General features: G+C 35.6%; 1 long non-coding RNA gene across 1 annotated transcript in view; it reads left to right on the top strand.

Annotated features, from left to right (window-relative positions):
• The first annotated feature begins 358 nt into the window (after window positions 1-358).
• LOC122443352 overlaps window positions 359-12320 on the top strand; it is a 97412-nt gene continuing 85450 nt past the window's right edge. The window contains exon 1 of the long non-coding RNA XR_006269987.1: window positions 359-463. This is a non-coding gene — a long non-coding RNA (uncharacterized LOC122443352). The remainder of the gene's footprint in view (window positions 464-12320) is intronic.

Below are 12320 nucleotides of genomic sequence, written 5' to 3'. Positions count from 1 at the left end.
CCGCCCTTTGGACTTCTTTCCGTTCACCAGAGTGGACTGAGTTCTCTGTGCTTTGCAGCATGCTCTCATTAGTTATCTGTTTACCCGTAGTCTCAGCAGTGTGTATGTCTCAATCCAAAATTGTCATTGTTTTCTTAAGCCTTTCTGTTGAGGTATAGCATGTATACTGTAAAGTGCACAAGTCTAAAATGTGCAGTCAAATGAATGTTACAAATGAATGTATCTGTGACACCACCATCCAGGTCAAGAGACAGAACATTTCAGAGTTCAGTTCCCTTGTGCAGTTAACCTTTTCCAGTTAACCTCCTCAGAGGAAATTTCTGTCATTTTTATCACTGCTCATTCATTTTGTCTGCTCTTGAACTTCATGGAATAAAATCATACAGTATATAACCTTTTGCACCTGGCTGCTTGTAATCAACATTGTGTCTATGAGAGATATCCAGATTGTTGTGAAGTGATAGTAAGTAGTTTGTTCTCTTTTTTATTGCTATGTATTATTCCTTCTTTTAATCCCCACCCCCACTTCTTTTCCTAAGATTTAAAATGTAAGTAATTAGCTCACTGATTGAGACTTTCTTCTTTTCTTTTATGAAAAAGTACTAATTCGGCTGTATTTCATTAATTATATTAAGTATTTTCAGTATTCCATTCTGAATTTTTTTAAAATCCAGTGATCTAACTCATGAGTTATTTAGGAAGGCACTCATTAATTTTCAAAAGTACAGTGTGGGTTTTGTTTTATTACTATCATTTTCTTATTAGTTCTAATTTCCTTGTACTATGGTCAAACAAGTTTGTTAAGATTTCTTTAAGGCTACGTTTATAATCAGTTTTCATAAATATTTTATGTGCTTAGAAGGAATATCTGTTACTGGTATAGTGTATAATTTTCTTCTAGTTTTCTTTTTCTATTTTTAGTATATAATTTTTTTATGTGTCTGTAAAAATCAAGGTTGCTTGTTTCTTCAGATTCTCTATATTTCTGATTTTTTTTTGGCCTATTTTATCCATAAATTAGGGCTTCCCTTATAGCTCAGTTGGTAAAGAATCTGCCTGCAGTGCAAGAGACCCGGGTTCGATCCCTGGGTTGGGAAGATCCCCTGGAGAAGGAAACGGCAACCCACTCCAGTGTCCTTGCTTGGAAAATCTCATGGACAGAGGAGCCTGGTGGACTGCAGTCCATGGCGTCTCAAAGAGTCAGGCATGACTTAGCAACTAACACACAACAACAACATCCATGAATTACTAAGAAATATGTGTTAAAATATCCAACTATGATGGTGAACTAATCAGATTCTCTCTGTAATTCTGTCAGGTTTTACATTATATGATTTGCTTCATAAAGCTTAGAATTCATACACATTTTTAATAAAGTGAATTTTTATCATTTGTCTCTGCCATAAAGTTTCTTTTGTCTGATACAACATATCTAAGAGGAATTTATTTGGATAATTATGTGTTTTCTATGCTCTTTAACGCTTTCATTATTTAAATTAATCTTTATTGGAGAATAGTTGATTTATTAATGTTTTTCTGTTGTACAGCAAAGTGAATCAGTTATATATATAGATGTATCCACTTTTTTATAAATTCTTTTCGCCTGTAGGTTATTACAGAGTATCGAGTAGAGTTCCCTGTGCTATAGAGTAGATTCTTATTAGTTATTTATCTTATATTTAGTACTGTGAACATGTCAGTCCCAATCTCTGAATTTATCCCTCCCGTTTCTTCCCCCTCGGTATGCGTAAGTTTGTTTTCTACATTTGTGACTTCTTCTGTTTGTTAGTTTTAACACTTATATATTAAAGCATTTTTTGTATAGATTGCCCTTCTGTAAATATCATATAGCTTTTTATTTTTTCAGTCCTGTTAGACTTTGTATATTCAGGCATTTTGTATCCTTATATTTTAGATTGACCTCTATAAATATCATTTTTTAAAATATTTTCATTTCTGTTAGACTTTAAATATTAAACTAAATAATCCTTATAATAAATGTTATAGTACTATAATAAACAAATAAACAAAGCTCTTTGAATATTTAAATGTAAATGTAATCATATATTTTATATGACTGATATTTTTATTTTGTGCATTCTATTTGATCCACTGTTTTTATTTTCTCCTTCTTGCCCTTTTATGAGTAGGTCAAATCCATTATATCATTCCATTTTTAAAATCCTCTAATTTTAATAAACTGATTTATACCATCAAATTTCTATGTTTTAGAATGCATTAAGTCAAAGTTTACTTATTTCCTGTACCATACAAGGACCTTAAAACATCTTTTCTTTATTTAAGATGGCCTGTTTGTTAACAGTATTTTAATTTCTCTCATATGTATTTTTTATTGAGCTATAATTAATATATTGTTAGTTTTAGATATACAATGTAATAATTTAGTATTTTTATCTATTGTAAAATGGCCACCACAATAGGTCTAGTTAACATCCATCCATCTAGTTAACAATCCATACAAAATTATAAAATTTGTTTATTCTTGTTATGAGAACTTTTAAGTTCTAATCTCCTGCAACATTCAAATATACAATAAAGTATTGTTAGCTCTAGTCACTATGTTGTGCATTAAATCCCCATGCCTTATTTTATAATTGAAAGATAGCAGTTTTTAACCCCCTTCACACTTTTCAGAAACCGCAAACCCCTGCCTCTGGCAACCATCTATCTGATTCTCTGTCTCCAAGAGTTCATTTAATTGTTATTCTAGATATAAACGAAATCATATAGTATTTGTCTTTTTCTTTCTGATTTATTTCATTTAGCATAATGCCCTGAAGTTCCATCCATATTGTTGCAATTAGCAACATTTACTTCTTATGGCTGAAAAATAATCCATGGTATGTATAAACCATAATTTATTTATTCATTCATCCACTGATGGACACTTAGGTTGCTTCCATATCTTTGCTATTGTAAATAATTCTGCAATGAATATGGGGATATATATATATATTTTTGAGTTAGAATATTCATTTTCTTCAGATATATACCCAAAAGTAGAATTTCAGAATAATATGGAGATTCTATTTTTAATTTTTAGAGGACCCTCCCTACAATTTTCATGAAAGCTACACCAATCTACATTTCTACTGTCAGCTACAAATTGGCACTTACCAAGAGCATTGCCAACAACTGAACAACAAAGGCATTTGCCATCTGCCTCTGTGGAGATTGAACCCCATGCTGCTTTAGATGTTGACTTTCAACAATCCCTGAGGGAGTCCGGGGTGGAGTGAGGCACTCTGTGCTCCAGGGAATCTTTAGGTGGTTGGATGTTTCTAGTAACAGATCTTATGATCTCAATCCTTGCATCTCCTCATATCTAGAGAAGCACTTGTATTGACTTTCTCCCACTGCCGCTTAGGAGCAGTCTCTCAGAGCTCTCTGAGATGCTGCCTTCTGGGCTGCAGTCCTCATTTTGCCCCAAATAAAACTCAACTCGCAGCTCTCAAGTTGCACATCTTTTCTTTTAGTCGACACTACCAACAGTGCAGAGGGTTTCTGTAAATTCTTACAAACACTTGTTATTTCCTATATTTTTGATGATGGCCATTCTAACAGATGGGAGGTGATACCTTACTGTGGCTCTGATTTACGTTTCCCTGATGATTTGTGATGCTAAGCACCTTTTCATGTACCCCTTAGCCATCTGTATGTCTTCTTTTGAAAATATCTATTCAAATCTGCACATTTTAAAATTAGATGGTTTATTTCTTGCTAATGAGTTGTATGAGTTATTTATATAGATTTGAAATTAACCCCTTATCAGATATATAATTTGCAAATGTTTTCTGCCATTCAGTAGACTGTCTTATCATTTTCTTTGATGGTTTCCTTTATTGTGCAGAAGCTTTTAAGTTAAATGTAATCCCACTTGTTTATTTTTGCTTTTGTTGCCTTTCCTTTGGTGTCAGATACCAAAAAAAATCATCACCAAGACCAATGTCAACAGTTTACTACCATGTTTTATTCGAGGAGTTTTATGGTTTCAGATCTTATATTTAGGTTTTAAATCCATTTTAAATTAATTTTTCTGTATGGTGAAAGATAGTGTTTCAGTTTCAGTCTTTTTCTTGTAGCTGTCCTGTTTCCCAAATATTGCTGATCAATAACAACAAATTGTTACTAATAACAAATATTATTGAATAAACAGTCCTTTACCTATTATATATTCTTAACTCATTTGTCATGAATTAATTGATCATATATGTGTGAAGTTTATTTTGGAGCTCTATATTCTATCCCATTGATTTAAGTGTCTGTTTTTATGTCAGTATTATACTGTTTTGATTTCTATAGCTTTGCAATAGAGTTTGAAATCCAGGACTGTGATGCTTCCAACTTTGTTATTCTACCTCAACATTGCCTTGATTATCAGGTTCTTTTATGGTTCCATGAAAACTGTAGGATTATTCTATTTTTGTTAAGTGTTATTGAAATGTTGATAGGGATTGCATTGAGTCAATCAATTGCTTTGGGAAGTACGGACATTTTAAGAATATTCTTCCAATCCATGAACACAGACTATGTTTCCATTTATTTGTTTCTTCAGTTTCTTTCATAAATATCTTATGGTTTTCAGTGTGCATGTCTTTCATCTCCTTGGATAAATTTATTCCCATGTACTTTATTATTTTTGATGCAACTGTAAATGTGATTGCTTTCTAAAATTCTCTTTATGATAGTTTGTTACTATATAAAAATACCACAGATTTTATATATTGATTTTGTATCCTGTAATGTTTTGGAATTTGTTGATTAGTTCTTACAATTTTGAGTGAAGCCTTTAGGGTTTTGAATATATAACGTCATGTCATTTGTAAATATTGATTGTTTGACTTCTTCCTTTCCAGTTTGGATGGCTTTTATTTCTTTTTCTTCCCTGTTACTCCTCCTAGGACTTATAATACTATGTTGAATAGAAGTGGTGAGAGTGGGCCTCTCATCTTGTTTCTGATCTTAGGGGAAAAGCTTTCAGTTTTATATCATTGGGTATGATGTTAGCTGTGGCCATGTGATATATGGCTTTTACTATGTTGAGTTATGTTCCCTCTGTACCCACTTTGTTAAGAATTTTTTTTGTACATGAATATCAAGTTTTGTCAATACTTTTTCTGCACCTATTGAGATTGTATGATTTCTACCCTTCATTTTGTTAATGGGGCATATAAAATTGATTTGCAAATATTGAGCTTTCCTTGAATCCGTGAAATGAATCCCACTTGATCATATTGTATGATTTTATAATACTTTATCATATTCAGCTTAGTAATATTTTGAGGATTTTTGTCTCTATTTTCATTGGGGATATTGGCCTGCAATCGTGTGTGTGTGTGTGTGTGTGTGTGTGTGTGTGTGAGATCCTTGTCTGGTTTTGGTATCAAGAAAATGCTGGCCTAGTGAAATGATTTTGAACTGTTCCTTCTTTTATATTTTGGAAGAGTTTGAGAATGGTGTTGATTACTCTTTAAATATTTGGTAGAATTTACCAGTGAATCATGTCCTTGACTTTTTGTTGTTATTGGGAGGTTTCTGATTACCAATTCAATCTCCTTACAAGTAAACAATCTGTTTAGATTTTCTATTCATCATTTGGTCTGGGTATATTGTATTTTTCTAGTAATTTGTCTATTTATTCAAAGTTGTCCAATTTGTTCATACTAGTCTCTTACATTATTTGTATTCTGTGGTTTCAGGTGTAATGTTCATTTTTTAATTTTAAATTTATATGATTCTTCGCTTTTTCCTTGGTGAATCTAACTAAAGATTTGTCAACTTTACTTACCTTTTCAAAGGACCACGTCTTAGTCTTTGACCTTTTCTTTTGTCTTTTTAATCTCTATTATATTTACTTCTGCTCTGATCTTTGTATTTCCTTCCATTAACTTTGGTTTTTATTTCTTTCTTTCTTTTTCTTTTTTTTTTTTTTTACTAGTTCCTTGAGATGTCAGTTTAGGTTTCTTATTTGAGATTTGTCTTGTTTCTGGAGGTATTAAATAGGCATTCATTATTATGTTTGTCTTATGATTACTTTTACTGCATCCCACATGTTTTGGTAAATTGTATTTCCATGTTTCCAAATTTTTAAATTTCTCTTTTGATTTCTTCTTTTACCTGTTGATTGTTCAATAGTATGTTTTTTGAGCTCTACAAATTGGTGAATTTTCCAGTTTTCTTCTTGTAATTGATATTTAGTTTCATACTATTGTGGTTGGAAAAGATACTTGATATGATTGGAATCATCCTTAATATATTAAGACTTTTGTGTGACCTAATATATAATCTATCTTAGATAATGCTCCATGATTGCCTGAGAAGAATGTGTATGCTGTTGTTTTGGGATGAAATGTTCTTTATATATCTGTTAAGTTCTTATAGTCTGAGGTATGTTGTTTAAGGCCAATGTTTTCTCAACTAATGGCTTCCCTGGTGGCTCAGACGGTAAAGCGTCTGCCTGCAATGCGGGAGACCTGGGTTCGATCCCTGGGTCAGGAAGATCCCCTGGAGAAGGAAATGGCAACCCACTCCAGTATTCTTGCCTGGAAAATTCCATGGACTGAGGTAGGCTACAGTCCATGGGGTCACAAAGAGTTGGACACAGCTGAGCGACTTCACTTTTCTCAACTAATATCTATGTGATTGAGCTATTTATTGATCAAAATGGGAGTATTATCCTATTATAATTGTACTGCTGTCTATTTCTCCCTTTAGGTCTGTATTTGCTGTAAATAGTTAAGTGCTCCTTTGTTAGATACATAAATATTTTAAGATCTTATATCTTCTTGTTTGCTTCCTTTAGCATGTTATAACTTCTTTGTCTCTTATAACTCTCTTTATTTCAAAATCTCTTTTGTCTGATATCAGTATAGCTACTTCAGCTTTCTTTGGTGTCCGTTTGCATGAAATATCATTTCCCATCCTTTTACTTTCAGTCCCTGTGTTTTTACATTTGAAGTGAACCTTTTGTGGGCAACATATAGATGACTTAGATGTATCCGTGGCAGCAGCTACAAATATCAGGGTGCCAGATGAGATCCAAGCTCCTTCCTTGGAGGTACCAGAGAGTTGCAGTACATCTGAGGGAGAGTACAAGATGGCACCTACCAGCCTTCATCCCTGGAGAGGACCACAGTTTGTTTTGTTAAATTAGATGCAGCCTAGAGTTTTGTTCAATGAGATGCCTGGCTCTCAGGATGGTGCTTTAAGACAAGCCAATACCCTTCATTCACATACAGTCTTGATGCTTTTTAAACAGTCTACAGTGGGCCCTGGGATAGATGAATCCATGTTGTGAGCCCTTTAAGAATGCCTTCTCAATTCACCATGACCTTGTAAATCTTGTAGATTCAAGCCCATTGGCTTTCAGAGCTAGATGTTTTAGGGGTTCATCTCTCAAGTGCAGTTCTTAAAATATGAAGTGCCCAAAGTGGAACTCAAACCTTTCACTCCTCAGGGAGAAGCTCTGTGATTTGAATTCCTTCTTATAGTGGTCATGGCACTGGGGGTAGAATTATAGCAAGATTTTATCTTTGCCTCTCCTATGCACTTTGATGTGGATTTCCGCCCCCCCCCCCTCATTTTCCTGATGTGTAGGAGTCACTTACATAGTTTTTAGGTTGTTTCAGAGGGAAACCATTCATTTCCCTAATATTTTTTATGAAACATGTTTTTATGGTTAGAGTTATCATTTAATTTTAAGTTCAACAATACCAAGGTAGAATTGTTACTGATTAGAAAAGCAAAAACATTCTCCAGAATGAATCTAGCAAATTTGGACTTTGGACCTTGTCAGGAAGCATTTAACAAGAGGTTTTTTGTGTGTTGTTTTGGATCTGTCAGAAACCCTCTGGCCATTATTGATTCCTGAATATTCAGGAATTAAGAGGAGAGGCACACCTTTCCCGGGGCTGAGGAATCCAGGCATTTCTCATTACGGTGATAAGTACCCTCTTCCTTTTTATGAGCCACACAGTAAAAGGTGATTGTATGCAACTCTTTCTCTTTGATAGGGGTCAACTTATGTTTTGTAAGTCTGGAATTTTAATCCTCATCTTTGCTGAGAATAACTACAGTATATATGCCCATGCCATGTTGATTAAAACAATTTTGCTCCATCAGAGCTTTGGTCCCGGTGTCTGTCTTTCTTTTCTTTCTCTTTCTCTCTTTCTTTCTTTCATCTGTCTGTTTTTCTTTCTTTCATCTGTCTTTTTCTCTCAATTTCTCTATTTCTGGCTAACTCCTTGGAGCGTGGAGGCCAGCTGAGCTCACTCTCTTACCCGGGCTTCTAAGACCCTCTCGAGAAGGCACACTGCGCCTTCACCCACTCGAGAGGGCGCCTGGTGCCTACCTGCAGCGGCGTGAGCCCTAAGAACAGGACTCTATTGGCTTTCCGCGTAAACCAGGGGATATCAGCCTCTTTCTCTCTCTTACTTTTTTATCGTTGACTCCGGACCACCAGGTTCTGGTCCATTAAAGGACCAACAGGACCTCTTTTTATTTTAAGGAGAGGATTAGCATGATTGTTTATGATGCAAGGGCTAGCTGTATTATATAAAATAAGAACATGTTGCTTTCACTATTATTTGAAAGGTATTTAAAAACAGTTTGAGTGTAGAATCAACATACCTGAAGTGCTTGGCACTTAACTATCCTTTTCCAACTTTCTAATAACTTGTATTCACTTGATGATGGTAAAAGAAGGCAGTTTATTTCCCATTATCCTTACATTGAGCATATACCTTGCATGGTCTTAGATCAATGTGTTCATCTGAAACAAGCTTTGGTTACCGTCCTTCCGGTCCTTTGAAGGCCTGAAAACTAAAGCTCAAGATGACCCAGGTTTAGTAAGACCCAGAGTAAAAGTAGGCTTCTGTTCTCTGCCTGCCTCTCTGGGTTCATATTTCCATTTTCACCTTTGAGAATTCTTTCCAGCTGATCAATACATTAAAATAGCAAAACTATCCATCTGTTTAGGAGAAAATCAGTAGAACAGTAGTTTCAGGGTATTTGGCTTGTCAGGTGGTAGTGGGGAATCTGTGAATGGTAAATATTTTGGTCTTTGTGTGGCTGAAATATATGTGTGTGTGTATGTAGGTATGTATGTGGGCTTCCCCGTGGCTCAGCGGTAAAGAGTCAGCCTGAAATGCAGGAGTTGCAGGACAGATTCAATCCCTGAGTTGGGAAGGTCCCCTGGAGGAGAGGGCATGGCGACCCAGTCCAGTGTTCTTGCCTGGAGAGTCCCATGGACAGAGAAGCCTAAGAGGCTACAACCCATAGAGTCACAAAGAGTCAGACACGACTGAAGCAACTTAGCATGAATGTACATGTATGTATGTATGTGTGTGTATGTGTATATATATAAATATATGTTATATATATACACAGAGAGAGAGAAAGAGAGAGAGAGAGGAGAGAAACATCTGACAAAGCCACATCTGAACCAGGAAGTGCCCATTTGTATGGTGTTGACTAGGGGTTCTCTGCCACCCTGCCCCCTACTTCAACTTCCTAATAAATGATCTAAGACAATGTAGAGTCAGTACTCCTGTGCTGGAACGCTCTCCATGGTGCTTCAAGAAGTGTCTGACTCAAGTCTTCCTATGGAATAATGGGCTTTGAGGAGAACACATTTATTGATGTTACTAAGCTTGTAATTTTTTTCTATCAGCCTATGCCTCTGTATCATATCTTGCTGGTGCTATGCACTCATGGCCTTTGCATGCAATGTTTTCCCTCTATAGTATTAAATAATTAGTACCCTCAGAATTTTGATATCCTTTCATTATCATCTGATCTCTATTACATTTTACTTTTTATATAGTTGATTTACAATGTTATGTTAGTTTTAGATGTGTATATATATATATATATACTTATATATATGAGTTCAGAGAAGGCAATGGCACCCCACTCCAGTACTCTTGCCTGGAAAATCCCATGGGCAGAGGAACCTGGTAGGCTGCAGTCCATGGGGTCACGAAGAGTCAGACACAACTGAGCGACTTCACTTTCACTTTTCACTTTCATGCATTGGAGAAGGAAATGGCAACCCACTCCAGTGTTCTTGCCTGGAGAATCCCAGGGATGGAGAAGCCTGTGGGCTGCCGTCTATGGGGTTGCACAGAGTCGGACATGACTGAAGCGACTTAGCAGCAGCTGCAGCAGTTGTATATATGTATAACTAACTATATAACTATATGAGTTATATATATGAGTTACTTTGCTATATATGTATGTATATGCATTAATGCATACAGATTCTTTTTAAATTCTTTTCCATTATAGGTTATTAAAAGGTATTGAATATAGTTCTCTATGCTGTACAGTAGGACCTTGTGAGTTATCTATTTTATAAATAATAGTGTATATGTATTTACTCCCAAACTCCTCTAATTCATCCCTTCCCACTTTTCATTCATCTTTGGTAACCATAAATTGTTTTTCTATGTCTATGAGTCTTTTTCTATTTCATAAATAAGCTCATTGGTATAATTTTCTTTAGATTTCACATACAAGCAATGTCATATGATATTTGTCTTTATTATGTTTGATGAAAAGTTTTCTGTCAGTTCAAATACCTCTCCTTTGTAGGGTATCAATGCTTTCTGTCTTCTTGTTATTGTTCACTAAGTCGTATCTGACTCTTTGCAACCCAATGAACAGAAGCACACCAGGCTTCGCTGTCCTTCACCATCTCCTGGAGCTTGCTCAAACTCATGTCCTTTGAGTCAGTGATGCCATCCATTCATCCCATCCTCTGTCGCCGCCTTCTCCTCTTGCTCTCAATCTGGTAGCTTCTAAAATAATTTTGTCTATTCTGCAGTTTAACTTTGCTGTTCCAGAGTTTTTTTACTTTTAATCATATACTTATATTTACCCTGATTATTTCTTTGAATCCACTTTTGATCTTAGGACAGTTGGTAAATTCTCATTTCTTCAAAACTCTCCTCTGTGCCATTTCCTCTGTTGTCGTCTTCTGAAACTATAATATGATAGAAATGAGGACTGCACATTCACAGTCTGTCCTCCATTACTTTCCCATCTTCTACCCCCACCTGCCTTCCTTTTTATTGTTACTTTGCATGCTGCATTCTGGGTGAATTTCTCTTTTAATTCACTAATTTTTTCCAGTGCCAAGTTACTACATCATTTAGTGTTTGATTATGAAGGCTGCATAACTCCTTTCTAGCATTTTTCATAGAATTTGTTTCATATTTTGTTGATTGCTTCATGTCTGCCTTTTTGTTTGTTTCATGTTGTTGCTTTTTAAGATAGAAATTATACTTCACTTATATGTGGGCACTAAACATTTATTTTAAAGATTTTCAGACTGTTTCATTATATTAACTTCTTCTTGAGACAGTATAGGTTTTTTCAGCTGATATTTGTAGCTTAATCTTCTCAGCATCCACTTTAGTTTGTATTCTCCATAGAGAAGACATTGAGAGGAAAAAAAAAGAAAAACTGAATGCAACTAGTTTATTTGGAAAGTGAAGTCACACCAAAAGACAAGAGAATAATGGAGAAGGGAGACAGGGAAGGAAACAGGCAATAAAATGAGGCATCGCCAAGTCAGTACCCCTGTGTGTAACTAGAGGTCACTTCTATAAGGAAAATTTTGGGATTGAGTGTACAGTAGACCTCTCAGAGTTATCTTACTCACATTGGGAGGACATTTATGCACAAATTTCCTTTAGTCAGTGTAAAGACATGCCTAGAAGGCATTAGCCTTACACCGCTTTTAGTTTATCAGACCAATGGGCAAAGCAGGCTTCAGAGACAATAGGGAAACTAAAATAATAAAATTCAGGGGTTCGCTGGTGGTCCAGTGATTAGGACTCCACGCTTTCACTGCTGAGGGTGTAGGTTTGATCCCTTGTCAGGGAACTAAGATCCTGCAAGCTGGCAGGGAAAAGGAAAAAAAAAAATGCAAGTGTTGAAAAGTCATACCAATGGACACTCAAGCAGTGAGAGGAAGGAGATAGAGGCAAAGCACCAACGGCATCTCTTGCAGGATTAGGTCTTTTCCTGTTTTGGGATTTGGTTTGTGAGAGAAATTTCACTTGTATTTTGTTCTGTCCCTTTATCTATGTCACAGATGTTTTAGCATAGCATTTACCCAGCCTTCCATCCTCAGCCCATATGCGTCTAAGAGTTTGTGATGACCTTAGGGGGCTTCTATCTCACTCACAGAGGATAATATAGTTTCAGTCAGGAGGCTGCTATCTAGGCTTCTCTGACCACTGCCTTGTTGCAAGAATGCAAGAATGTATCTACCTTCTCACTCCCAACCTGCC

The sequence above is a fragment of the Cervus canadensis genome, chromosome 6, assembly GCF_019320065.1.
Source record: "Cervus canadensis isolate Bull #8, Minnesota chromosome 6, ASM1932006v1, whole genome shotgun sequence".
NCBI lineage: Eukaryota > Metazoa > Chordata > Mammalia > Artiodactyla > Cervidae > Cervus > Cervus canadensis.
Note: the sequence above shows the minus strand (reverse complement) of the source record. Positions and strands in the feature narration are given on the sequence as shown.